Consider the following 6,000-nt stretch of genomic DNA (forward strand, 5'->3'; position numbering starts at 1 on the left):
CTATGGAATACTATTCAGCTTTTAAAAACAAGGAATTTCCAAAATTTGAGGACAAATGGATTGAACTAGAAATGATCATAATGAGTGAGCTAACCCAGAAGCAAAAAGAGACAAATGGTATATACTCACTTATATCGAGACACTAGCCCAAGGGGCCCGCCCCATGAGAGACTTTACTTACCAGGGAAGTGGGTCAGAGGGGAGGACATCCTATTGGGACTTCAGGTGAGAGAAGCATGGGAGAATGGGGAAATAGAAGGATCCAGAGGGTCCTGGAAACCTACAAGAAGAACATTATGACGGGCGGATCTGTGTCCTGGGGTCCTGCTCAAACTATGGCATCAGCCAAGGACAATATAGGCAGTCAACTTTGAACCCCTACCCAGACCTAGCCTATGGCCAGGACATTCTCCACAGTTGAGTGGAGAGTGAGGTCTGACTTTCATACAAACTCTAGTGCCCCATTTTTGACCTACGTCCCCTGGATGGGGAGGCCTGGTGGCACTCAGAGGAAGCATAGCAGGTTACCAAGAAGAGACTCGATACCCTATGAGCATATACAGGGGGAGGAGGTCCCCCTTAGTCACAGTCATAGGGGAGGGGAGTAAGGGGGAAATGGGAGGGAGGGAAGAATGGGAGGATACAAGGGATGGGCTAACAATTGAGATGTAATATGAATAAATTAATAAAATATTTTTTAAAAGAGCTACCTCAATTGTAGTGATGTTATAAATATTTACATATGACTAAATTAATCAAACTGTACATATTAAATATTTGCAAGGCTTACATTTTGACAAAACTATTCAAAAATGGGGTATCAAACAGAGCATATCTCTAAAGATCTTACTGACATCAAAAGAATCAGCAAATATTTATATGCAAATAAGCTTGTTAACTTAAACAAAGCAAATGCTTAGAAACTGCAAATAGCCATAGCACACCCAATATAAAATAATTTGAGTGAACAGTTTTAAAAATATTTTTATTTTTAAAAATTCAATCCATTTATATAATGTTTAGGATATCCACCCATATCTACCTCCTTCCAACTATTCCTAGACTTTAATTATTAGTAGTAACTCCCTGAGTCTAATTACTGCTGCTCATATGTTAACACTAATTCTATGCCTATACAAACAAAAAAACAAAAAAACAAAAAAAACCTCAAAAGGCATATGCAAACTCAGTGATCCTGTAAACCATCCAAACACAGCACACACACACACACACACACACACACACACACACACACACACACACAGAAAGAAAGAAGAAAGAAAGAAAGAAAGAAAATTACAGGCCAACGTCACTTATAATATAGAAGCAAAATACATAATATATATACATGTATATAAGGCCACAGTGTAAAAAATTAAATTTAAACTTATAATTCCTCTAAAAATTAATCTCCAAGGCCCACATGCTTTATATGGAAAAATAAACCAAGCATTTAAAAAATATTTAACTTTAGTTCTATGCCCAGCTAAAATCAACAAAAAACCCCTAGGTGTTAATTCGCCAACTCAGTGATACAGAAAACATCCAAAGACAGCACACACACAAAATTACAGGGCAATATGATACAGAAGTAAAATCCTTAATATTCATTCATATTAAAATAAAATACATATCTGAAGTCGATGGAGGGAAATGGGTGGGAGACAGGGTAGGGTAGGGGCACATGGCTGGAGATTAGATGTGGAGAGATAGGGGTAGGGCTGGGAGAGAGAACAGAAATTGGTAGAGGGGCATCACTGGGGCAGGAGAGGCTCCTGGGAGTCTAAGGGGGTGGAGCCTAGCTGAGACTCCTAGCAGTGAGGAATATGGCACCTGAAGTGGTCACATCCTGTAGGACTTCCAGTGGAGGGAGAGGGGGGACACCAACCAACCCACAAAACCTTCTACCCAAAATTTGTCCTGCCTATAAGAAGTACAGGGATAAAGATGGAACAGAAATGGCCAATCAATGACTGGCCCAACTTGAGACCCACGCCATGGGAGGGAGCCAACCCCTAACACTATAACAATACTCTGCTATACTTACAGACAGGAGCCTAGCATTAACTAGCTTCTGAGAGGCTTCACCCAGCAACTGATGTACATTTTGTTCTTTATGTGGGTCCCCTAACAATGAGAATCGGGGCTGTCTCTGACTCTGTTGCCTGCCTTTGGATCCCTTTTCCTTAGCTAGGCTGCTTTATCTGGCCTCAGGGGGAGAGGATGCCCTTAGTCCTGCTGTGACTTGATGTATGAGTGTGGGTTGGTACCCATGGGGGGCCTCCCCTTCTCAGAGGAAAAGGGGAGTGGGGAGGGTGGGAATGGGAGAAGAGGGGAGAGGAGGGCTGTGACCAGTCTATAAAGAAAATAAATAAATGAAAAAAGTATACAATGCCTATTATATCTACCTATATCCACCTCCCTTCAGTTATCCCTAGCACCCTTCTACCCCATATACCTCTCAGTTCAGCATCTGATTTTATTTTATATTTTGTTTGTGTTTTTGTTTTTCGAGACAGGGTTTCTCTGTATAGCCTTGCCTGTCCTGGAATTGCTTTGCAGACCAGGCTGGCCTCGAACTCTCAGAAATCCATCTGCCTCTGTCTCCCCAAGTGATGGGATTACAGGCGTGCACCACTACGCCCAGCCTGATTTTAATTTTTATTATTATTGACCCTCTGAGTCCAATTATTCCTACCTATATGTTAAAATTACTTGTATGCCTATTAAAAAGAAAGAAAGAAAGAAGGAAGGAAAGAAAATTACAGGCCAACATCACTCACAATATAGAAACAAAATACTTAATATGTGTGCATGTATATAAGCCCACAGTTTAAAAATTAAAATTTTAACCTCATAATTCCTCTAAAAATTAATCTCCAGGCCCAGGTACTTTATATGGAGAAATAAGCCAAGCATTTAAAAAGTGTTTAACATTAGTTTTATTCCTATCTCAAAAACAAAACAAAACTAAGAAAAAAAAACTCAGGAGGTAACATGACAACTCAGTAATACCAAAACCATCCAATGACAGCACACACAAAAAGGAAATTATAGGCCAATTCACTCATACTACACAAGCAAAATCCTTAAGAAGATAGTAACAACAAACATATTTTGGCAATATATAAAAAAATACCTTTAACAAATGTGTTTATCAGAATATAAAACTTATTCCAAAAATTATATTTTAAATTATTCCAAAAATTAAATATACATAAAACACCACATATAGAAATAAGCTAAAACATCTACAGAAAAAAAATGATTAGAGCTAACAAACAAGCACAAGGCTTCAGGATACAAGATCAGCAAACAAATCAATTAAACTTCTGTACCCTTACATGGAATAATCTGAAAATAAAATTAACAAAAACATTCTATTTTTAATGCCGTCAATAAGAATCCACTTAGTAAATGAATTCCAAGATCACCACAAGTAAGTACTATTTAAGACTCTGCTAAATCCCATTACAATGCTGGATAATCTGTGCCTTCACTGAATCCATCTTAATTTTAAAAATAAAAACAAAGAAAATGTATCAAATGCAATGTATATAGGTTTCAGAATAAAGAATACTAACAGGAAAGAATTACCAAATTCTCTTTTGAGGGACAACTTCTGAAATTGTACTTTATTTATTTATTTATTTATTTATTTTGAGTCAGGGTCTCTCTGTGTAGCCTTGGCTGTCCTGGACTCACTCTGTAGACCAGGCTGGCCTCGAACGCACAGAGATCCGCTTGCTTCTGCCTCCCGAGTGCTGGGATTACAAATGGCAGTCACAGCGGTGTCCGGTTTCAAAATGTACTTTTTGAGAAACCTTTTTTTTCTCTCTCTCTCTCTTTTAAAAACCACTATCCCGATTAACTACATAACCCCTCTACTCCTATTTAGTATCCTGATTTGTAGGCGCCAGGCACTGGCAATGCAAAGGTGACAGGTAACCTCAGACAGGGGACACTAGGCAAAATGTGAGAAACAAGCTGAGTAACAGCCTCAGGGGCCTGCGCCGCAAAGGTGCGGAAAGGCGCCTGAAAGGTTTTCTCCTTTAAGCCAATAAAGATACTTACTATCTAGATTGGGGAAAGTAATGCTTTTAATAGGAAGTGAATGTTACACCTAAGTATTTTTTAAAACTTTATCCCCACCCGTGTCCGGTATTCAAAGCTGTCAGCCTGACAGAAAAAAAAAGTCCATTTTACGTGGCTAGTTCTGTCAGTCAAATTTCCTCTGGCCCCTGACAGCAAATGCAAGTATGTGAGGATTTGACAGATAATAAAAAAGAAACTTACCAAGCTAAAGAACTCTAGACAATTCCAGGAAAAGCTGGAACGCGGGAAACGTTCTAGAGTCTGGAGAGAAAAAACAAACAAATAAACAAGGACAACAACAACAACAACGAGGACGACGACGACTACGACGACAAGAAAACCATTTTCTACAAATCAGAAAAGAGGATAAAAACCAACCAAAATTAAATAAAAACTAAGGTAGGGGTTACCGGGAGAAAGAGCGCGAAGCAACTGGAACCAACTGCCTCAGCATAAACCGCCTCAGCGACCTTCCACCTTCCCAGCTGTGACTGCCAGAGGCCACAAGGCGTGAAGAAGAACTGTCATGGACCGTACCATTGTCACTACCGGGGCTGGGGGAAGGGGGGTAGGAGATATGGAATCAGCGCTTCCGCCTGTCAGACTTTAAACCAAGCGACGGGCCAGAACATCATAGGAGGGAGTTTTTCAAATTATGTTCAATCATTTGTTGTCCAAATCTCCAGAGTCTAGAGGAAAAAGAAGACTTACGAAGCTCCATGCGCTGCGACACCCCCGCCAGCCTCCGTCAGCCTCAAGACAATGGAAGCGGCCAACAGCCGACCTCCCCTCCCCCTCCCCTCCCCAACCGTCGTTTCATAAAATGGCGCCAAAGCCTCCGATGACGTAATTCCAGTAGCGGGTGGGTTTGAATCCCAACACTATCAAAACACAGGGTACATTTTTGGAATAAAATAAGCCGCTTTAACTCATTTAAAATGATGAAGAATAAGTTGTAGGGTTATCTTGAAGAATAAAGAACAAAGAAGACATGGTTTGCTGGGGCAATAGCGTAGCTAGAACAGACAGCTCGCCAAGCTGTGTCTGCACACGGGTTGTTTTGAAAAGGAAGCACTTGTTCTTTTTGTCTTTTGCAGTACAAAACTGAGGGTCTTTTTTAAAAAATTAAATATATATTTAAATCAAATATAAATATTTAGCCGGGCGTGGTGACACACGCCTGTAATCCCAGCACTCGGGCGGCAGAGGCAGGTGGATCGCTATGAGTTCGAGGCCAGCCTGGTCTACAAAGTGAGTCCAAGACAGCCAAGGCTACACAGAGAAACCCTGTCTCATAAAACCAAAAAATATATATATATAAATATTTATATCATTATATTATTACATTAATATATTAATATGATATTAATATATTTATATTTTAATTATAAAAATATAATATCATTATAATAATATATAATAAATGTATATTATATATTATGTTATATATTATATATAATTAAATATGTATATTTAAATGTATATATTTATCTCAGGCTGGTCTGCAACTAGCCCGTACCTTAGCCTGAGCTGAAATACTTTTTTTCTTTCTTTCAGGAATTTACTACTTTATTGATGGTCCAAACCTCAGTTTATTTGAAATTATAAAACAATTGCAACATTTCTCCCTTTCCTTCCTTTAAACCTTTCTATATATTCCTTCACAGTCTCCTTCAAATTCTACTGCCAAACCAAACCTGGCTCTCAAAGTCATTTTCTTCCTATCTAATTAAGCTTCTGACTGGAGAGGAATTTACATTTGCCTTAACAAATCCCCCTATAAAGTAAATATAAATTGTTTACAGACATTGAAGTGACCCATGCTAGATAGTTATTGAAAATCACACTAAGCTGATTAAGAATATAAGTCCTTTAATAATGTCCAAACTAAGAATAAGCTAATGC

At 38.9% G+C, this 6,000-nt stretch overlaps 1 protein-coding gene across 1 annotated transcript in view; it reads right to left on the bottom strand.

The window, feature by feature from the left end:
- CCNB3 (cyclin B3) overlaps positions 1-4,573 on the bottom strand; it is a 54,633-nt gene extending 50,060 nt beyond the window's left edge. The window contains exons 1-2 of the mRNA XM_084791105.1: positions 4,506-4,573; positions 4,297-4,356 (exon numbers count right to left, since the gene is read on the bottom strand). The gene's annotated coding sequence lies outside the window, so the exon portion shown is untranslated. The remainder of the gene's footprint in view (positions 1-4,296; positions 4,357-4,505) is intronic.
- Positions 4,574-6,000: the final 1,427 nt, after the last annotated feature.

The sequence above is a fragment of the Acomys minous genome (assembly GCF_964271855.1).
Source record: "Acomys minous genome assembly, chromosome: 7".
Lineage (NCBI taxonomy): Eukaryota > Metazoa > Chordata > Mammalia > Rodentia > Muridae > Acomys > Acomys minous.